The 23,729-nt window shown below is 38.1% G+C and overlaps 1 protein-coding gene across 3 annotated transcripts in view; it reads left to right on the top strand.

The window, feature by feature from the left end:
• Window positions 1-23,729, top strand: part of TTC28 (tetratricopeptide repeat domain 28) — a 575,441-nt gene that overhangs the window by 160,617 nt on the left and 391,095 nt on the right. The window lies entirely within an intron of this gene.

The raw sequence follows: 23,729 nt of genomic DNA, 5'->3' as shown, positions 1-23,729 counted from the left end.
TTCTTCAAGTTGTTGGCGGCTGTAGCTTTGGCTAGGGCTCCCTTTTGCTAACTTGTCTGACTGGTGCTGTTAGGTGAACAGTGGTTCACTGCATAGCAGGACTCCTCCCCTCGCCCCCCCCAAATACCTAATTTGGCCTGGTTTTTATTGACATTCTTCTGAGGGAAAACATAGTGAACTGAATGTGCTGTGCGCCTCCCCAGCCATGACCTGTCTCTGTTAGCAGCTAGCTGCCTGGTGTTTTACTTGAACTAGCTAAACTGACTCTTTCTTTGTGGCATGATGTGTGATACCATGTTTTACATCAGAGCTGAAATAGAAATTGTGTGAAATGCATGAGAAGATATTGTGCATTTGTTTTATTGCTAGAAAATCTAGCAAACACTGCTTCCATATAGCCTGGTGAATTGAAAGGTTTTCTTTGCTATCTAATTTGCTATCTGAAACAAAGTCATTTCTACCTCATCCTGAAGTCAGAATCTCTCATGTATTAGTTCTTATCATAGAGCTTCTTTCAGTGAGATTGGTTTCATGTATTTTAGATAAGAGATCCATGCATCTTTGGGCGGGCCCCCCCCCGAACTATAAAAATCAGAGTTAGGGTGAGGAAAACCCGTAGAAGAAATGATATGATCAAGCAATTTAAACAGATGCTGTGTATTCCTAGAGCCCTCCCCTCAATTTCTTCTGTATTCGTAAATTGTATATTTATGAGTACTTTTAAGACGTCTGCAAAATATACATTCATAAATGTCTGTTTTTTCTATTTTACCCAGTACGCAGTAACTCATGCGGTTATGTCTGTGGAAACCCCTCTGGGTACTGGTATTGCTTGAACCACGGAAGTATTATTCTTGGCAGTCAGGTGGATTTCTGGACTCTGGAAGATTCTGTTTCAAGTGTTAGGATTCACTCTGAAGTATTTACTCACTCTGTGATACTTAAATTGCTATACCAGAAGGTTGTGTTTATTCACTGCATTCATAATCCCAAATCATCATGTTACAAGGATCCAGATAAAATTCTACAGAGTTCATGGAAGATTAAAAATAAGCTGAGCTATCAAATACTGTGTGATTATTTGGAGGTGGCTGGAGAACAGTTCTTATTGCTTCTTCTACATTGGAAATGGAAGCTTCCTTGAAAGAATGTTCAGCTCCTAGAGGGCACAAATAAGTCTTTACAAAGATTATGTTTATTTTTTACACTTGCAAGAATACTCACAGATCCAGTCATTGCCGTGGTCTCTGGCTGGGTGTGCTAACACATTTGTGGTGGTGCAGTCACGTGCCATGTGTTTTGTCAAACTGTTTCATAAAAACCATTTAGGCTACAAATGAAAAGTGATACTACATTGATGTGATTCAGCAAAGCTAGGAAGACCATCAGTAGAATACTGATCCAAGCAGCACTGGGTGTAGCGGGGCCTCATGGCTAAGATTGGTTGGTAACTTGCCGTCTTGGTGCTGTGTCAGCCACTGCCAGTGCTGGCTTTTGTAAATTCTGGGCTCACCGTAATACCATGACCATAGGTTCTAGGTTTCTTTGTTTCTAACTGAGCATGCAGCTGGGGTATATGATTGAAAGGGAGCTCTTTACTCTTCTTTCCTCTGCTTATTTGCTGGGTTTAAGTAAATACTAAAATTCAAGATGTGGGGTTTGGAGTGTTCAATTAGGGTCTGCTACCTTTTTTCACAAAGAAACCGCCAGAACATGATTAATCATGTTCCGCCCTCAGGACCAGTGAGGAGCTCAGTTAGCTGGAGCTTTGCTCCCTCACTTCTGGATACTACCACCAAGATGCTCTTCCCTCCCCTTCTTGAAGAAACAGTGATTTTATCTACTTCTGAATTCCTGGAGCATTTAAAATCTAGATTGTGCTTTACTGATAGTAAGCCACCCCTGCCCCCACCTTTTTAAAAATCAGCCTCTCAATGAGGCTTCAAGCTCCTTGAGTTTAGAAACAATACTTCACACTTCTCTTTTTGGTGCCAAGGATAATATAGTTGTTCAGTAGATATTTATTTGATGTAAAAGTAAATAAGAAATATTGCTTTGTAAAACTTGTATCTGTTTTTAGGGTGGTATGATCTTTAAATGAAAAAAGTTCAAAATATTTCATTTGGCTCATAGGTATTAGACTGTAATGGATTATTAAAGAAAACAACAGTATTTTGACACTCACTTCTGATCTTTTGTAGACAATATCGGGGAGGGGACAGCTACACTTTCCACACGGGTTCCATAGTAGTCATTGTTAAGACACACTATCAGGCTCTGTGGACTAGGCTTGGATCCAGGGTCACGATTCTTTTATTAACATAATCTTACAGGCCTGGCAGAATCTGTTTTCCCCTTAAGAGGCGATCATGCAGCACATTATTTTTATATTGTATTTACAGAAATGATAGTAATTAAAATGATCATCTCGTAGGAACATGTTTGTTTACAATTCTGAAATGATTTTTGCTCTTTAAAATCCAAGGATTAGTATCAGATAACACTGTGTAAATAAGACTGCAGTCAAAACCTTCAGGAAAGCTGCTACTGATTGGATTTTTTCATTGCTTATCTAATGTTATTTTACTGTTCATATATAATAAAAGATCATTAATAGGAATATGTCACATAAGCTACATTAATTATGTCATTTGAGAATCATATGATGTATTTATCTTATTATACTTGTCACATTAATATAATGTGACTCTGGCTTCTTAAATGACTTCTCTGATGGGGTTTCATTTAAAAAGCTTATTTCAAAGCTCACTTATAAGGATTGCATCCTGTAAATTTGTTTCTGGAAATAGCTTATTACTTTTACCAAAAAAGCGTATTTTAAATCCCTGTACTTTTTCTATGATAAAGTATTTTCTTTTTAGATTAGAAAGCTCAGCTTCAAATTTTAATACAATTATACTAAATTTTACTTAGTTACCTGCCTAAATGTTGTGCTAGTTGATATTATCATGTTCATTTTGGACCACAGTTTGTTTATAGTATAAAATTAAACTTAAAAATAAGCATTGTGACCAAAGCAGTTTTAAAGAGAAGTCTTAGAAATTTCATGATAAAGGTCTTTCTGCAGATCTATTCTATACATCATTCCTGGATCAGTGCAACCTAGAGACCTAGGTTTTGGTTCTGGCAGTTCCCATGACTTGTGTCCTTGGGCGTGTCATTTAATCTTTCACATCTGACTCCTCACTGTTAGAGTCAAATGCCTCATTGTCACTTGCTGGATATATTGCAAATGACATCCTAATGATTTTTCTTTTTCTTGTCTCTTTTTTCCTCTGACTTTCCCTTCTTTCTTCTTCTAGAGTAATTATTTAAAGAAACACATGTATTATTCTCCTTTTTAACATTCTGCGATGTCTCTCTTTTTTCTAGTTATTGTTGTTCAGTTGCTCAGTTGTGTGCGACTCTTTGGAATCCCATGGACTGCAGCATGCCAGGCTTCCCTGTCCTCTGCTGTCTCCTGGAATTTGCTCAAACTCATTTCCATTGAGTTGTGATGATATGTAACCATCTCATCCTCTGTTGCCCCCTTCTCCTCCTGGCCTCAGTCTTTCATGGCATTAGGGTCTTTTCCAATGAGATAGATGGCTCTTCACATCAGGTGACCAAAGTATTGGAGCTTTGGCTTCAGCATCAGTCCATCCAGTGAATATTCAGGACTGATTTCCTTCAGGATGGACTGGTTTGATCTCCTTGCTGTCCAAGGAACTCTCAAGTCTTCTCCAGCACCACAGTTCGAAAGCATCAATTCTTCAGTGCTCTTAATGGTCCAACTCTCACATGTGTATATGACTACTGGAAAAACTATAGGGACTTTGACCATAGGGACCTTTGTTGGCAAAGTGATGTCTCTGCTTTTTAATATGCTCTCTAGGTTGGTCATAGCTTTTCTTCCAAGGAGCAAGCGTCTTTGAATTTCATGGCTGCAATCATCTGCAGTGATTTTGGAGCTCAAGAAAATAAAGCCTGCCACAGTTTCCATTTTTTTTCCCATCTATTTGCCATGAAATGATGGGAACAGATGCCATGATCTTAAGTTTTTTAAATGTTGAGTTTTAAGCCAGCTTTTTCACTTTTCTCTTTCACTTTCATCAAGAGACTCTTTGGTTCCTCTTCGCTTTCTGCCTTAACAGTAGTGTCATCTGCATACCTGGCACTCTTGATTCCAGCTTGTGAGTTGTCCAGCCTGGTATTTCCCATGATGTACTCTGCATAGCAGTTAAATAAGCAGGGTGACAATATACAGCCTTGACATATTCCTTTCCCAATTTTGAACCAGTCTGTTGTTCTATGACAGATTCTAACTGTCGCTTCTTGATCTGCATATAGGTTTCTCAGAAGGTAACTGAGGCGGTCTGGTATTCCCATCTGTTTAGGAATTTTCCATAGTTTGTTGTGATCCACACAGTCAGATGCTTAGTGTAGTCAATGAGGCAGAAGTAGATGTTCTTTGGAATTCCTGTGATTCTTCTATGATCCAGTGAATTTGGCAATTTGATCTCTGGTTCCTCTGCCTTTTCTAAATCTAGCCCTTACGTCTGGAAGTTCTCGGTTCATGTACTGTTGAAGCTTAGCTTGAAGAATTTTGAACATGACCTTGCTAGCATCTGAAATGAGCTCAGTTGTGTGGTAGTTTAAACATTCTCTGGCATTGCCTTTCTTTGGGATTGGAATAAAAACTGACCTTTTCCAGTCCTGTGGCCACTGCCAAGCTTTCCAAATTTGCTGACATACTGAGTGCAGCACTTTCATAGCATCATCTTTTACGATTTGAAATAGCTCAACTGAATTCCATCACCTCTACTAGCTTTGTTCGTAGTGATGCTTTCTAAGGCCCACTTGACTTCACATTCCAGGATGTCTGGCTCTAGGTGAGTGACCACACCATTGTGGTTATCTGGGTCATTAAGACCTTTTTTGTTTAATTCTTCTGTGTATTCTTGCCACCTCTTCTTAATCTCTTCTATTCTATTAGGTCCTTGCCACTTCTGTCCTTTATTGTGCCCATCTTTGCATGAAATTATAACATCTTACAACTGGGTCACAAGATACCCAGTGGGGCAACACCATGGTTGTAAACTACCAGAGTAAATCTTTATTCCCTTCAGCCTGAAATGCTTTTGATCTTGGAAAACTGGTGGGAAAATGGTCATCAATAGAAAACTACTTCCAGGGACATTGGAGTAGCTGGAAATAGCTGATAGACCTGATAAGAAGTGAAGGAAGTCAGTGATGAGGAAATCTGATTTGGCACCTTTACTGTTCAGGAGCTAGCCAGTAAACATTGCTAGTGTGAGAGGCTACAGAGTTTAATTGGCCCAACTTCAAGAAAAGGCTCCAGCAGCCACCTTCATTTTGCTAGTCAGTTACAGTGATGACATGCTGTGGAAAACACAGCAGAAGCAAGAGAAAACCTGAAATCCTGGCTGGCCTTGTCAGCCTTAGCTTCTGCAGTGAATTCATTATGTCATTAATAACAATGTATGTCTCAGGTTTAAAACTTTGCTTTTATTGATGTGCTAAAACCATGTAGTTTTATTGAAAGCTATAAAAATTATATCATTTAACTGTCATTTTTGGGATATATATGAATCTTTTGTCCTGAACTTTCTTATTAGTCTCCCCTTTTAGATTTTTGTAGCTAAGAGGAATATTCTCACATGATCAAGCCCTTTAACTATATTCCTTTTTCAACACAGTTTGTTATTCATTCTGTTGGAGTGTTCTGTCTTTGTTATTTTGAGTATTCTATTCTTTCAGCATGTATTGTTAGGAAAAACATAAAATTGTATCCTTTGGTTTACACCTTCTCTGTAATAAACTTAGCGTTTCTGAAGAAAGTACCTGAGTACCTGAAATAAACGATGTCAGTTGTCAGCTGCACATAAGCTTTCTGCTGGTAGATATCTCTCAGTTTGGACTATGAAAGGACGAAATTTCTATAGCTTATGTCTGGTTGTGTAAGCTAATGTCCATTCATGAATACCCATATTTCCAGCATTGCTTACTTTGGGGGAGGTAATATTTTGGATTTATAGCACATTGAGAGACTAAGGCTTGTGAAAACACAGATTTTGAGGTAATTTTGAGGTAGAGAGCAGTTACCATTTGGAATAGGGACAAAGTGGAGTTGGGAACTAGCAGGTCATTGTGGGAACTCTTTGTGTTTGGATACATACTCTCCTAAACACAGAGATATATTTAGACTTAAACCTTGAAAGATAATAGTGGGGGTAGGGAAGGAAGAAAGCTATAAGGAAATTTTGTTGTGCATTCTGGGATAACATATCCTATACTGGCATAACAACATCTGTTAGATTAGAGATTGGGTTTTTCAAAGTTGATAAGTGATTTCTTATTTTGACTGGTCCAGTGTATAAATAGATGCTCCTTGTTTTATGGAAAATCAAAATAACAGTATTTGAACCTAAAAACAGATTGAGTGCCAACTTGTTTTATATAACTAAAAACCTTGAGTAACTATTATCTTTATCTGGTTCATTACTTCATTGCTCTGACAATTGTTAAGCATGTTTTATATTTTAAATATTTATAAATCAACATATGGAAATCCACATACTCATTTTTAGGATTATGTTAAATCACGATTATCTGTGAAAAACTGAAATGCTTAAGCCCAGATCTATCAGGTAGTTTTGGAAATAAATTTGTTTTTAAGGAGTGGAAAGAGAATGTCATAGTGAGTGGTAGTGGACTCACGATCATTTTGGTGGACTTTGTGACTTTATTATTTAATAATTCATTTTTTCCAACAGAGGGTGGGCTGGAGAAATAAAAGATAAATGCAGCCTACTATATTATTATTAATTTTGGTGAATATATTAGATTGAAGCGTATGAAATTGCTGATGTTTCACCACCTTTTACCTATAATACTACAAATTTACTTTGATTCAGTTAGTATTTGGTAGGTTAGGAATGGTGGTGATAAATACTGAAATTAAGACTAAAATAAGTTTGAGGGATTAATTATGAATTTTAATATTCTGTAGTCACCATAGTTTCCATGAAAAATCACTATGCTATTATTTAACTGTGGGGTTCTTGTGAATTTCTTGTAAGCTCAAACTTTATTCATTAACTGCCAGCACTTGTTAAATTTCAGCCATTCTTTAATATGAAATTTTCTAAAATATATAATACATTTTCTACCTTCTTAAACAGAAGGTACTAAGCTTCTCCAGATTACTCAGGATTATTATCACAAGCATGAATTATTCTACTTTGGCATAATGCAGCACTGCTATAGGATAGCTTTTAAGGAATATGGAATTATTTGTTCCTATACTGAATGACCCCGGACTGCTTTTTTATTTCTTTTAAAATACTTTTATTTCATCTTCGTGTGATTTTTACCTCTTTCCATGTTGCCCAGAGTAATGCTGCTGTCATGTGCCTGCCTCTTGCAGTCTTGTTTTATGTATTTGTTTCCTGTCTGTGGTGAGTGAGAAACGCAGCTAACTGAGCCTTAACTTGTGACTGAAATTAAAGTAAGTAGCCTCTGAATGAGGGTTTCTCTTATGAGTATTGAACTTGAGAGTATGAACTGTGATTTTCTGTTTTGACTACTTAGAGGTTTTTTTTTTTTTTTTTTTTAATAATTTCTGGTTTTAGGCAGTGTTTGAGATATTTAAGGTGATTAATAAATGACCTTTTGGTAAGTGAGAATTTTTTATTCTGTTGAACACTGAGTTAGATACTTTTGAGGATGCTTGGTCACAGGGACTGAAAAACATTTTGAACGATTTGATAAATGCCATGCTATTCAAAAGCAGAGACATTACTTTGCCAACAAAGGTCCGTCTAGTCAAGGCTATGGTTTTTCCTATGGTCATGTATGGATGTGAGAGTTGGACTGTGAAGAAAGCTGAGCGCTGAAGAATTGATGCTTTTGAACTGTGGTGTTGGAGAGGACTCTTGAGAGTCTCTGGGACTGCAAGGAGATCCAACCAGTCCATTCTAAAGGAGATCAGTCCTGGGTGTTCTTTGGAAGGACCGATGCTGAAGCTGAAACTCCAGTACTTTGGCCACCTCGTGCGAAGAGCTGACTCATTGGGAAAGACTCTGATGCTGGGAGGGATTGGGGGCAGGAGGAGAAGGGGACGACAGAGGATGAGATGGCTGGATGGCATCACTGACTCGATGGACGTGAATCTGAGTGAACTCTGGGAGTTGGTGATGGACAGGGAGGCCTGGCATGCTGCAATTCCTGGTCACTGAGAGGCCTGTTTTGAGGTGGAGTATGGGGTCACTTCGGAGAAGGCAGTGGCACCCCACTCCAGTACTCTTGCCTGGAAAATTCCATGGATGGAGGAGCCTGGTAGGCTGCAGTCCATGGGGTCGCTAAGAGTCAGGCACGACTGAGCGACTTCACCTTCACTTTTCACTTTCATGCATTGGAGAAGGAAATGGCAACCCACTCCAGTATTCTTGCCTGGAGAATCCCAGGGACAGAGGAGCCTAGTGGGCTGCCGTCTATGGAGTCACACAGAGTTGGACACGACTGAAGCGACTTAGCAGTATGGGGTCACTTTGAGGAGATCCTGAGTGAAAAAGAAGTAGCGTTAAGAGGGTAGCATCCAGGGAGAACAGGAGAAAAAGATGCTGAGAGTGGAAATGGAAAGAGGTTGTTGACCACAAACTCCATGTACTTTGTAATTTTAAGGTTATGACCAGCTCTAGGTAAGAGTAGATGACACAAAGGACCAAGGATAAGGGAAGAAAAATTAATGATCACTATCAATAAAGACATAATAACTTATTTGAAAAATAAAACACTTTATGTAGGTTTCCACAAATTTGAAATAGACCTCGTTGATAATAAATCATATCAGAATATTCTTGTCACTGTTCTAATTATTTCTGATGATAGCTGTGGTTCTCAAGAAATTTTAATGAACCATACAAATGTTTTACCATTTATAGTGGTCATGAAACAAACAATTTAGAAGAATTGGGCTATTATGGAACCAGCGTTTCTAGTATAAATATAACTGTGAGTAAACTATCTGTATTAATTTGAACAGAATTCTGTGACAATTTTTAAAAGTGGATTCATAATATTGATATACATTGCACTCTGTCATTCTGGATTAAGGATGAATGAGAATGTAAAATCCCTAGAGCTAATTTTTAAATTATTATAAATGTATAGAATATACTGCTGACATTGAGAAGTTGATTAAAATAGTGTAAAATGTAGAGAAAGTGAGTAGATTTCCTTATTTTTTTGGTTTAAATTTAAATGTAAAAATTCTTACTTTAACAGATTGACCAGCCTCAGGAAGGATCTTAAATGATGTTATTGAAAGTGAAAGTCACTCAGTCGTGTCTGACTCTTTGTGACCGTATGGATTGTACAGTCCATGGCATTCTCCAGGCCAGAATACTGGAGTGGGTTTGCCTTTTCCTGCTCCAAGGGATCTTTCCAACCCAGGGATCAACCTGGAGTCTCCTGCATTGTAGGCGGATTCTTTACCAACTGAGCTATTATGTGTATTTATGTATGCAGATATAATTAGTTTTTATACTGACTAAATATAGGCTTCCCCGGGGGTGCTAGTGGTGGAGCACCTGCCTGCCAGTGCAGGAGATGGAAGAGACGTGGGTTCAATCCTGGGCTGGGAAGATCTCCTGGAGTAGGAAATGGCAACACACTCCAGTATTCTTGCCGGGAGAACCTCACGGACACAGGAGCCTGGTGAGCTACAGTCCATAGTGTCACAAAGAGTCAGATACTACTGCAGTGACTTAGCATGCACACACTGACCAAATACACCAGGGAAGATTGATAGACACAGAGATTATAAAATTACTTGGATGAATTTTAAACACTGATTATACACATGTACAATTTTTGATTAAATAAAACCAGATATTATTTCAGAGTTTAAAAAAGTATGTTTTCTTAATGGACTCTGTAGCTCTTTCTGTAAAGAATCGGCCTGCCAGTTCAGGAGATGTGGATTCAATCCCTGGGTCGGGAAGATCCTCTGGAGAAGGAAATGGCAACCCACTCCAATATTCTTGCCTGGGAAATCCCATGGACAGAGGGCTGTTGGGCTCAGTCCATGGGGGGGCCACAAAAAAGTCGGATATGACTTAGTAACTAAACAACAGCAACAACAAAGCCCTTTAGAGGTAATTTCAATAATAATATTAAAAATAAAATTTCTTTTAAACAATCAAATTAGTAAGCATTTATTAAAGCTATTTGAGATACAAATATGAATTAAATACATTTCCTCTAGAAGGGAGGATAAGACATGTGCACAAATGTCTGAAATGTGAGGTGGCAGATGTTAAGCATCACCAGAGAAAGTAACTAAAAGGCGAGGACACAGCTGAGTTGGTGAGAAGGGGAAGGGTTTGAAGTTCGGGGTAGGCATTAGTCAATCAAGAGAGTTTGCATGGTGGGGTTTGCATGGTGGGGTTGCAGTTAGACTTGGTGGGCTTGCCAGAGGAAGACGAGGAGACAGTTCCAGGCAACAAGAGTAATGAAGGGAGAGGCAAGCTCTCAGCATGTTTTTACAGCATGGTAAGGCATCCCAGTTTGGCTGGAGAATAGATTTCAAATGCCAGCTGAAATCCAGACAGTAATTGGCCCCAAAGATGGGGAATGAGGTTTTCACATGCTTCTTCTCCTCATAATGCTCGATGAGTAACTGCTTTTTCTCACCCTTTCTTATTAAAGGGAAATGAACAACTGAGTAGGTTGTAAATGATGGGATTTTATTTGGCTCTGCAAGGATTTTGATAAATACTGCAGCGACGGTTCTACATGTTTTTCATGATTGCCCTATTTATGTATATCAGAATGATTCTCCTCTTTGTTTCATGCATGTCTGCATTTGACTCAAGTTTATCTTTGAACGTTTGCCATTCTCATTTTATTTGTAATCCTTTGGGTAGTATAAGTTACCTGATGATAGGAATATCATAAATTTGGAATTACAAGTCTTTCCAACTTCAGAATGTCATCTCTTTACTACATATGTTATGTAGAACTGTTAAACAATCAGTTTGAGGTCTGCAGTGCAGTTCATAAAACAACAATCTTTCCTGTATTTCCAAATAAAGTATTTGAAGGGAATGATATTTGCAGAATATGCTATAGTGGTAAATTTAGAGAGTACAAGATAATTACTTGTAATTATGGCAATTTCTGTAAGGGAAATCATCTTAATTTATTCCTACCAAGAAATAGAATTGCTCTACTCATAGTATTTGAATCTTTTTAGGAGATTAATACTGTGTGCCTTCATTAGTTTGAATGGACATTACAGCTTTTCACTACATCTGAAATTACCCCTTTAATTCACATTTCTGTTTGAATTTCTGTTAAGCAGTCTTTACTTAAAAAAAAAAATTATATTCCAGAGCTCTTGTTGGAAAGAACTTATATATCCACCCTAAGTAAATTGTGAAAGAATAATACAATTCTACCAGGAGAATAAGCTTCCAAAGTCATAGTCTGGAAGGTGCATTCTCCTGTCAATGGCACCCCACTCCAGTACTCTTGTCTGGAAAATCCCATGGATGGAGGAGCCTGGTGGGCTGCAGCCCATGGGGTCGCGAAGAGTCGGACACGACTGAGCGACTTCACTTTCACTTTTCACTTTCATGCATTGGAGAAGGAAATGGTGACCCACTCCAGTGTTCTTTCCTGGAGAATCCCAGGGATGAAGGAGCCTGGTGGGCTGCCATCTATGGGGTTGCACAGAGTTGGACACGACTGAAGTGACTTAGCAGCAGCAGCAGCAGCCTGTCATGCTATTCCCTGAAGATTTTAAGCTTTAGATGGCATTTAGGCTGATGTGTAATTGCTGTAGCTTTAAAGGAACGCTATATCTCTGGGCATTTTTATGAAGACAGAATTCTGACTACTTTTTAATGTATTTAATTATACCATATGGGAAAGATAACGTGTGTGTAGTTAAGACAGAGAAAACTGGAGTGGGAAAAATGGGCTTATACTAGAATATAATTAATTGGAAAGAATATTGAAAAAGAAATGATGGACATATGTCTCCGTAGGTGACAAAGGTGCTCAGTATAGGAAGTTAACTCCTTGTTAGGCTGTGATTGTCTACAAAAAAAAAGAATGATTTCAGTCTTTAGTGCTATTTGGGTGGCTTTATAAACTTCTGAGCTTTTCAGGTAGCACCTGTTTCTTTACCTCTTGTAGGAATTGCTTTCGGCTGCAGTGGGTTGAGATGGTGCCTTAGTGCTGAAATGTCTGTCTCTCCTGCTGCCATGTGCAGCACTCGGCAGCAGCCAGAAGTCAGGCTTTAGGTATCCTGTCCCCTGCACTAAGGCCTAAACTTGTAGTCAAAACTTGGGGTCAGCTGATTGAATAATTATTTCAATATGCACTTATTGAGGGCCTAGTCTGTACCACATGCTGGCTCTTTATATCATGGAGAGGAAAAATGAGTAATACTTAATGGTGACTCCATTATTCCAAAATTTCAGATATTCAGTTAATCCTTATGAATGTTCGCTAAGTAAGGTAGTAATTATTGAATTTGAGAGACTCAATTAATTTACTAACTATAAACACTCTAGTAATTTATGAAGTGTTAGATTCAGATATAATATAAACCCCATTCTCAAGGAGCTTACAGTCTAGACAGGAAGTTAGATGAGAAAATAAATTACTTCAATACAATATGATAACAGTAGTACCATATATAGAGTGCTGTGGGAACACTGAGCAACAGGAGAAAGAAGGAAGAGGAGGTGGGAGGAGCTAAGCATTGACCTACGTGTGGAAGTTGTCTAGGTTAATAACCACCACGTATTTTCTGTAGTACAGACTTTCTTATCACCTACCCTTTCATTTTTACTAAAGTGACTTAAAGGTAACTAAACTAATTGTAAAGGAGTTCCCCATTTGTACTTCATTTATTACTCTAATGTTGTCATATTATTGTTCATAGCTTGATTTCCTCTTAAATACTTCTGGAAGATTAATGCATTTTGTACATATTCACCTCTAAATAGACTACTTTTTGCAGTTGGATTCTTAATGAGTGCTATCTCAGTACCCCCCGCCAGCTTTTGACCTTATGACATAATGTCCTCTATTAAAAAAAAAATTAGTATACATATGTTGTAGGAAGGGGGAGGCCCCTCCTACAGGGCCCCAGAGCAGACACTTGTCTAACACTTGGAAAAGAATTGTCCAAGGAGACACGTGCTGACAAAGCAAGAGATTTTATTGGGAAGGGCACCCAGGTGGAGAATGGTAGGGTAAGGGAACTCAGGAGAAGGAGACCTCCGCCCCAATTCCCGAAAAGTATCTTGAGTATGAAGTCTCTCAGGGGGGAGTTGTTAGGAGAAGCACACTGATTAAAACCGCCCACCCTGGCCAGGCACCATAGTAACCATTCACATGAATTGTTTTATGACAGGAGATCCTGGTAAAGAATACAGAACTAATAAGCCACCACCGACCAAAAGAGTTCAGGTTGGAAAGGAGACACCGCATGTCGATCCACTTCCCAGAATCCCTCTCACTAGCGTCCATCTTGGCTGAGCGATGCCTGCACCACCAGGAAAGACTCTGAATTAAAATGATTGGACAAAGACCACCCGGAAACTAATCCCATCACCATAAAACCTGAGACTGCAAGCCACCGGGCAGAGCTGTTTTCCTGGGTTCCCTAACCCTACTGCTCTCCACCCAGGTGCCCTTCCCAGTAAAATCTCTTGCTTTGTCAGCACGTCGGAAAATTCTTTTCTGAGTGTTAGACAAGAGCCCGCTCTTGGGGGCCTGTAGGGGGGGCCTCCCTCTTCCTACAACACATACACCTTTTGAATGTATTATACCTATATTGTTTTTTCCTTTTTTTTTAATTTAGGAAAACAGTTCTTAAAGTGCACTTCACTGGATTCACTGAAGAGGAAAAAATTCTGTGGTTAAACAAATTTAAAAGAGGTATACCCACACTATCTCATTTGGCATATTGTGAGGGTTCTGGGAAGTCCTATAATTAGAAAAGAAAGAATGAAGGGGAGAAGAGAGACTTCTTTACCTTTATTCAATCAGTTATTTCCCACATATGGCCTCTTTTTAAAATAACATGAAAATATATGTGTTGGGAACTGCTTTATTAACATCTTTATTTTGGATTAGATATAAAAATTCATATAGTCAATATGGAAAAATTTTTTTCTTATGGCTGAAATTAATTAGAAGGAAATAGAAGAAGGCAAGAGAAGGAAATAAAATGAGAAGATTATAGGGATAGAGAAAAGTGAGGAAAAAATACTGGTAGCAGCCAGAAGGTAAAAACGAAAACTTATCTTGTAAGTTATAAAATGTTATTAAAATGTGACGTAGTAAAGTCTACTTATCAGGTTCCTGGATTTAACATTTCCCTGGAGATATGAACATATTGCTAAGTGCCAAGCTATTTTTCTCACATTCAATTTTTTACAGCACGTAAAACATTTCCCTGCTGTTTTTCCTGAAAAACATTATAAGGGTTTCACTTTGTTATTAAAGGACTAAAAATTTTAACAATACAAAGTTAGATAAGAGGGTGCAGTTCCCTTGGTCAGTTTCACAATTGGGAAAACATTTTCTCTTCTTGACTTTTTAAGGGGCCGTAAGTTTGAGATGGTAGGAAGAGAGTCGCTAAGTGTGATGCTGCCTACAACAGTGTGAACTGTAGTAGCCTATCTTTAAGTCATGAATAAGGATATGAATTGCTCAATTATTTGAACTTCTTTTGATGGAGTGCTGTCATTCTTTTGAAGCTGGCCATTCCTGAGCTTGATTAAGGGGAGGTCAAGGAGAGTCATTGAGTCTGTTCACCTTAGTCTTACCAGGTTGCATAGAACAGGGCTCTTAACAGTGGGCATGTGCCCTAAACCTTGTCAAAATATTCTGGTTAGCTCCTGTGTGGTGCATCCCCAAGTGATCCCTTTACATCAAAGTAGCCTTAGGATGTAGAAAAAAAGAAACTTGCGAAGCTGTCAGGTTGCTTTGGGGTTAGAATGTAGCTAGTTTAGGAATTAGAATGACCTGATACAACTCTTGGGGCAAACCACCTAACTATGTGAAGGTAGCTTGAGAATGTTGACTGTGTGAGTCACTCAATTTAATTGAATTAGTTAAATAATTAATTAATAATATTCTGTGCTTAGTTTTTTTAACCTTGGCATTTTGAGTCTTTTTGAGAATGTCGTTAGCTGCAACTGAAGAGACAAAAGGAAGATTTTGTTACTGGTTTCCTCTGCTTCCACCAGTTGGGTCTTTTGTTGAACAGTTGTTTACCAAGTGCCTATTGAAGTTGGGGAACGCAACACATGTCTTGGTGCCAGTGAGATGGTGATGGCCTCTATTGACATGAACAGACCCCAGGGGAAAGTGAAACCGAGGAGATATTGTTAGACTCTGTTGTTTCAGTGAGGAAGTTTCCCTTGCTCTGTTGCATTTCAGCTTGCCCAAATGGAACTTGTTCTTCAAAACTTTCTTCAAGCCTTTCTCTCCAAGAGGCTCCCCGAGACCCCCATTTCACTGGTTTAACCATTATTAGAGCAATTTTTGCTATTTGATCAGTTGATCAGTGAATTGATTGATTAGTACATTTTGTTCAACATGTGTTTGTTACACACAGTGTGTCAGCCATACAACATATCAGGAAGGAACTGATGAGCTATCTTTGATCAAATCTTCAGTGAGCTAACTCTTCATTGCTTATTGCTTGTTTATATCTGTTTCTCTCACTAGATTTACACCTCCTAAAGAGCACTGATGGCTCTTACTCATTTTCTCTCATGTGCCCAACATAGTGCTTGACTGTCCAAGGCATTCAGCAAGTGCCCTTGAATATATTGAATTTGTTTTCATTTCTGACACACAGACTGAAGATTCATGAATATTGCTTCATTAGAGTTGAAACTTACATATAGACTTATATTGGAGGAAACCAGAGATCTGACAGCTTATATTGTGACATCCAGCTGTATGTAGTCAGTCAGTTACAGATGAATTCATATTCTGATACTTTTTATGTTAGCTTACAAGTCACTGAACTATTGTGCCTTACTTTATAGCCTATTTTATATAAACTAAATAACTGAAGAAGTATGTTTTAGAAATATAATTGGTAATAGAAACAAAGGGTTGAATCTTTGTTTATATGCACAGTGATTTAGTAAGCAATAGAGTCAGATGTCAAAAGGTTTTTAGGTCACTGGTTGAGTAGCATTGTGGTTTATTATTTACCTTTTGCCTACCACAAATGTTCTTCTAATCCAAGAACCCAGAGTAAATGTTTGCTGAGAGTCTCTGCAATGCCTAAACAATGAAATATTCACATGCTTTAGTGGTAGCAAAATTGAACGACATACAGCTGCCAGCAGCCATTCCTTACTGATTTAATCCAGGAGGTTTGTGAAAGGGGAACATATGGATAGGAGCTAACTGGAAATTAGCAAAGATCTAAATGTTTGACTAAACGTGGTTATAGTTTGGTATGGTAAAACCCAGAGGTGAGAAATCACCTCCTCTCAAAGCCAAGTGGTAAGAAAGAACTTTGCTAGAAATAGCTAAGACACAAACACAGAATTAGATATGAGATGCTTTTACCTGGGACTATATTAAAAGGAAATTGTTATCAGACTTATACTGTGGCCTGGATAAACAGATAATTTTCAAAACAGGCTAAAAATGGCACTATATTTACCAGAGTATAGTTGAGAGGCATATATTAATATTAGTTATAGTACAGTGTTCTGAGTATTCTGATGAAGTGTGTACTGTGGATCATGGATTGGCTAAGAAAGGAGTGTGAAGGAAATAGAGATGGTTTCCCACACTTGAGGGAGGTGAGACGGTTTCATTTTGGGCAGGCCATCACCATAGGCAAAGGCAGGAAGATGTTAAACAGTAAGACACATTTATTTATTTGTGTATTGTGGGAATGTAAAGTGTGTGGTGCAGATAATTATTCAGAGCCTAATTTCCTTGTGAAAGGACAATCTTTTATTGCATCTTTTTATGTGCAGTTATTAGATATCTTTTTCAAGTTATTTCATAGGGTTACTTATACTTAATATGCCAAAGCACCTGTCATTTCCAGATTTAATTTCAAGAGTTAAATTGTTCTAGAGATCCCAAAGAGTGATACAGAAATTTGTGATCTTGATAAGGCATGCGCTGCGCGTGTGCCACCTGTGAGTTGCTTAGCTAGTGGGTGAGTATAGCTGGCTACCCAGCAACCTTGTATTCAACCATTTGGTAAATATACCCACATTTGGGTTACTGTTAGTGTAAACTGACTTTTCCCTGCTATGCACCATCCTTCACCACCACCATACTTCTCTTTATCATGACGGTCTATGTGCTGTATAGTGGCCATCATCAGCCCTTGGAAGCACTATTTAAAAAAAATTTTTTTTACATTTAAAATTTTTAATTTTTAAAATTAAATTTATTTTTAATTGAAAGATAATTGCTTTACTGTATTGTGTTGGTTTCTTAATTTATTTTTAACTTAAGGATAATTGTTTTGCAATGTTGTGTTGGTTTCTGCTGTACAACAGTGTGAATCAGCCATAAGTATAACATATCCCCTCCTTCCTGAGCCTCCCTCCCAACTGCCCCCTGCCCCCACACCTCTAGGCTGTCACAGAGCATTGGGCTGAACCCTCTTTGTTTTACAGCAGCTTCCTACTAGCGATCTGTTTTATACATGGTAATGTCTACATTTCAGTGCTACTCTCTCAGCTGGCCCCACCCTCTTCTTCCCCTGCTGTGTGCACAAGTCCGTTCTCTACGTCTGTATCTCTATTCCTGTCCTGCAGATAGGTTCATCAGTACCATTTTCCTAGATCCCATATATGTGCGTTAATATATGATATTTGTTTTTCTCTTTCTGACTTACTGCACTCAGTATAACAGGCTCTCAGTTCATCCACTTTAGTTCAGCTGACTCAAATTTGTTCCTTTTTACAGCTGAGTAATATTCCATTGTATATATGTATTACAGCTTCTTTTATCCATTCATCTGTTGATGGACATCTTGGTTGGAAAGTGCTATTCTTGTTTTGTACACACAGATAAGGTTAATGTAGCTATAATGTAACTTAATGGACTTTAGAGTTTGTTTGCATGGAAGGACTTATTTTATTGGCATCATAAATTACTTTAGTTCATTATTTATAGAATCAAGAGTCTGAAAGGGGTCACCTAAAATTTTCAGTCATGTTTTATTGAATTTTGTGGAGGAAGCTATATGCTGTAGTATCTTTTGCAAATTGGAGGAATTAGAATGATCCAAAGATCTTTAGGAATGTCAGGGACATGTAGTGGTTTTTAAGTTCTTGACTATTAACCTAGAATATTTTTCTTATCAGATACATGGTTTGTAATACCTGTATTTCTTCATGAAAAATACTGAACTGTGCGGTCAGTATTTTGAGTGAAGAGGTAGGTGACTGGAAATAAGGAAATGGCAATTTGTATTATCCATTGACAGGGATTATTGATAACATTATCAATGTATTTAAAAATACATATGATTGATTTTAAAATAAAAATTAGACTTTTAGTGTTTAGGGAATAAGGGCTTTCTCTTCTGGGTTTCAAAATGCTTTTAAGCTTCTTATTGAGGCCTGAATAAAATTAAACTTATGTAATATTATTGAATGGCAAAAGGTGCAGCCTACATAGAACTTAGATATATTCAAAGTTGTAAATCACAAGTGAAAAGATGTGATCATAGTTTGTGGGGTCCATTGTGCTGTGCTGTGTTAGTCACTCAGTTGTGTCCGACTCTGCGACCCCATGGACTGCAGCCCTCCAGGCTTCTCTGTCCATGGGGATTCTCTAAGCAAGAATACTTGAGTGGGTTGTCAGGCCCTCCTCCAGGGGATCTTCCCAATCCAGGGATCAAACCCAGGTCTCCCACATTACAGGCAGATTCTTTCCCATCTGAGCCATCAGGGAGTCCCAAGAATACTAGAGTGGAAAGCCTATCCCTTCTCCAGGGGAACTTCCCGACCCAGAAATTAAACCAGGATCTCCTGCATTGCAGGTGGATTCTTTACCAGCTGAGCTACCAGGAAAGCATGATTCAAAAAAAAAAAAAAAAAAGCTTTTGACCACTGAAATCCATCCATACATTTGCCCATTTATATATAGAACCGGCTATTGCTCATCAGAATCATTTAGCAGGGACATCATTCAAGTATAAAGTGAGAGCTATACGGCTTGCTTTTCATGTTTTTGAGCATTGTATTATTACTGTTACAGTGTTGAGTATAACATTTACTGCTTTGTTGACTTAACAGAGATACTTCATTTACTCCTTTCCTCTTAAAAATAGTCATTTAAAAAAGAGAAATATAACTGAAGACCATAACATCTATGTCAAATGTTTAAAATTTATATTAGACAATGTATCTTGTTTTTTTTACCCCTGACTAGGCATTTTTGTAACTCTTCTTGATTTAAAATAGCAACTACAGGCGTTTTGATAAATGCTTTAAAGAATTATATAATTGTATCATTTCTTGTGTGTTATTTTTTATGCAGATGATCAGCCATAAATTAATAATTACTGCTAGTATATATGGGAAAACATTCCAACCTCATTAGTCAACAGAGAAATACAGTGCAGGTTTTTTTGGAGGGGGAGAGTGCCCTCTTTTCTTTTGATATTGTGCTTATTTGTAACTTTCTTCAGAGTCAGTAAATTACCATGTAAAGTAGAATCAAAACAATTCTTTTTGAAGATCTCATTCTATTACTTATATCTTCCTTGATTGAGACAAATTAGTTTTCTAGTGTTGAAATTTTATGTGTTTAATTTTGAAAGACAACATACATTGAGAATGCTTTTGGATGTTGTGTGTAAGAATGGAAGAGGATAGGATGTGCCAATTCCTTTTCTATACTTAGTGGATGCAGGACAAAAGGAACAAAGAAAGTAAAAAAGAAATGCTTTGAAAATACATGGGAGCACAGTCTGAGGCCATAGAGTATCTTTATAGGCTGATTTGTCAGGTAGACCAGGAATGTTGTGGCTCCTTCCTGAACATCTGGGTTCAGTTCAGTTCAGTCGTGTCCAACTCTGCAACCCCGTGGACTGCAGCACGCCAGGCCTCCCTGTCCATCACCAACTCCCAAGTTTACTCAAACTAATGTCCATTGAGTCGGTGATGCCATTCAACCGTCTCATCCTCTGTCGTCCCCTTCTTCTCCTGCCCTCAATCTTTCCCAGCATCAGGGTCTTTCCAGATGAGTCAGCTCTTTGCATCAGATGGCCAAAGTATTGGAGTTTCAGCTTCAACATCAGTCCTTCCAATGAAAACTCAGGACTGATCTTTAGGATGGACTGGTTGGATCTCCTTGCAGTCCAAGGGACTCTCAAGCATCTTCTCCAACACCACAGTTCAAAATCATCAATTATTCGGTGCTCAGTTTTTTTTGTAGTCCAATTCTCACATCCATACATGACTACTGGAAAAACCATAGCCTTGCCTAGACGGACCTTTTGTTGGCAAAGTAATGTCTCTTCTCTTTAATATTCTGTCTATGCTGGTCATAACTTTTCTGCCAAGGAGCAAGCGTCTTTTAATTTCATGGCTGCATTCACCATCTGCCATGATTTTGGAGCCCCCCAAAATAAAGTCAGCCATTGTTTCCACTGTTTCCCCATCTATTTGCCATGAAGTGATGGGACTAGATGCCATGATGTTAGTTTTCTGAATGTTGAGTTTTAAGCCAGCTTTTTCAGTCTCCACTTTCACTTTCCTCAACAGGCTCTTTAGTTCTTCTTCACTTTCTGCCGTAAGGGTGGTGTCATATGCCTGTCTAAGGTTATTGATATTTCTCCCGGCAACCTTGATTCCAGCTTATGCTTCTTTCAACCCAGCATTTCTCATGATGTACTCTGCATGTAAGTTAAATAACCATGGTGACAATCTACAGCCTTAATGTACTCCTTTTCCTGTTTGGAACCAGTCTGTTGTTCCATGTCCAGTTCTAACTGTTGCTTCCTGACCTGCATACAGATTTCTCAGGAGGCAGGTCCGGTGGTCTGGTATTCCCATCTCTCTCAGAATTTTCCACAGTTTATTGTGATCCACACAGTCAAAGGCTTTGGCATAGTCAATCAAGCAGAAATAGATGTTTTTCTGGAACACTCTTGCTTTTTTGATGATCCACCAGATGTTGGCAATTTGATCTCTGGTTCCTCTGCCCTTTCTGAAACCATCTTGAACATCTGGAAGTTCATGGTTCACGTATTGCTGAAGTCTGGCTTGGAGAATTTTGAGCATTACTTTACTAGCATGTGAGATGAGTACAATTGTGTGGTACTTTGAGCATTCTTTGGCATTGCCTTTCTTTGGGATTGGAATGAAAACTGACCTTTTCCAGTCCTGTGGCCACTGCTGAGTTTTCCAAATTTGCTTGCATATTGAGTACAGCACTTTCACAGCATCATCTTTCAGGATTTGAAACAGCTCAACTGGAATTCCATTACCTCCACCAACTTTGTTTGTAGTGATGCTTTCTAAGGCCCGCTTGACTTCACATTCCAGGATGTCTGGCTCTAGGTGAGTGATCACACCATCGTGATTATCTGGGTCGTGAAGATCTTTTTTGTACTGTTGAACATCTGGTCTATTGGTCAGTAATAGCACTAGCCTCTGCAGGTCATACACAGCTATATAGCAGAGTAAGGTCTCTCTGTACTTACATCATATTAGTGGCAAATAATTTTTTTATTTGCTCAGTCATAAATTTGATACATAGTTTTTGGATAAAATGTGGCATTATAGATTTGAGTATATATTGGTTAATATAAAATATAGCCAAAAGAGGGCCAAAAGTAGACATGTACTTTCTTTTCCAGGTGTATCTCAGCTAAAATTGTTTAAAATGTTGAGTTTCTTGGTTTTTGATTATAAAAACAGTATGAAATTGTTTTCTTTCAAGTGCTTAGAAAAAAATTTCAGAGTTAAGGCATGTGCATGTTCTCCTTCTCAATCTCTATATTTTTAAGAGTAGTTTTGAGAATTATTGCAGCTGCAGAGAAGAGAAACTACCAGGAAAATACTTAAGTTTCACTTGGTGTTTGTATTTAGTAATTCCTTACTGATGCTGGGAGGGATTGGGGGCAGGAGGAAAAGGGGACGACAGAGGATGAGATGGCTGGATGGCATCACTGACTCGATGGACGTGAGTCTGAGTGAACTCCGGGAATTGGTGATGGACGGGGAGGCCTGGCGTGCTGTGATTCATGGGGTCGCAAAAAGTCGGACACTACTGAGCGACTGAACTGAACTGAATTGGTATCAAGGTTAGAAAAAGAAATCTGTTTTTTCAAAGAGATGTACTTGAACTTTTGCATTATACTCTCTCTTTTTTTTTTAATTACTGCAGTACTACTTAATTAGTTAATAGTGAATTGAAAATAGTTATTTAATATGGAGGGAGAGAAAGAGGCATGTTTATTACTCAAGATGAGCAGTTAGTCATCTAGCCAAAAGGTTTCATCTGTCATCTTTTACAATTAAAACAAAAATCAGTTAGTCCTGTCAGTCAGCAGTCGTCTGGGGTGATGACAAAGGCTGTACAAATACCAGTAGCAGCTGCCAAAGAATCCAACTTGCCTAACATGATAAGATTGGTAACTCAAATTACCTAACTTCTTATAAATCTTAAATTAATATTCCATAATAGGGATTTGGGGACATTTACTTATAGTCATCTGTAGCTTCTTTTCTTGAAAATACACTGGGTCTCAGTCTTATTTAGAGCTGCATTTGGGAAAATAGCATTCTAAGCTATTTGGATATTTCTAATACTTGGAAGAAATGAAACAGAAAGTGTATAATCTTACATTTAGAGTATAACTCTGAGATTTTATTTGAAGTGAAATAAGCAATTTCTTTGTCATGGTCAGTTTGCTTATAAGTCAGTGCTTTGGTTTAACCAGAATGCTGACATACCATGCCTAGAGGTGGTGGTTTTCTTATTTAGATTGTTGATTTGCAATTTTAACATCATGTTTTAAACAAGAGTCTTGAATCATCAGTGTTTCTTAATAATGCCCCCCACAGAAAGAAAAGACAAATTCTGTTCTGGTTTATAAGTTTAGTTCAATTAAACAAATATGTATGGAACATCTGCATTGAGCAAGGAATTAGATCCTGGAATTGATACAGAGATTCAGTTGGTAAGGTTCCATGTGTCACAGAGATTAATTTTTTTGCTAGAGTGACCAATAAGCAGCCTTTTGTAATACAGGCAGAATATAAGAAATGTAAAGTGCTATGGAATACAGGGAAGGGAGCAGTTACTGCTGAGGGATCAGAAACGGCTTATTGGAAGAATTTGCATTTTAATTTGTAGTGAACAATGGGTCGAATTTCAAGAAGTAGATATAGGAAAGTATTTTAAAACAGTGACGTTCTTTTTCTTTTTTCAGGTAATAAGTTTGAAAGAAGAAAATGGTGATTCAGTGAGCAATTATGGCTTCAGATAGTTACATAGAATTTTTGGTTCTGATTCTATATTTAATAGGGGATTCTTCCACCTAGCCAATCATTACAATTGTCTAGGCTTAGGATTCTTAAAAACTATATGTTTCTGGACTTTATTCTCAGTCTGTCTCAGTAGATGTTGGGTAGGGTTCAAGATTCTAAGTTCCTTGTGATTCT

Source organism: Oryx dammah, unplaced genomic scaffold, assembly GCF_014754425.2.
Source record: "Oryx dammah isolate SB20612 unplaced genomic scaffold, SCBI_Odam_1.1 HiC_scaffold_12, whole genome shotgun sequence".
Lineage (NCBI taxonomy): Eukaryota > Metazoa > Chordata > Mammalia > Artiodactyla > Bovidae > Oryx > Oryx dammah.
This window is presented reverse-complemented; position numbering and strand designations above follow the sequence as displayed.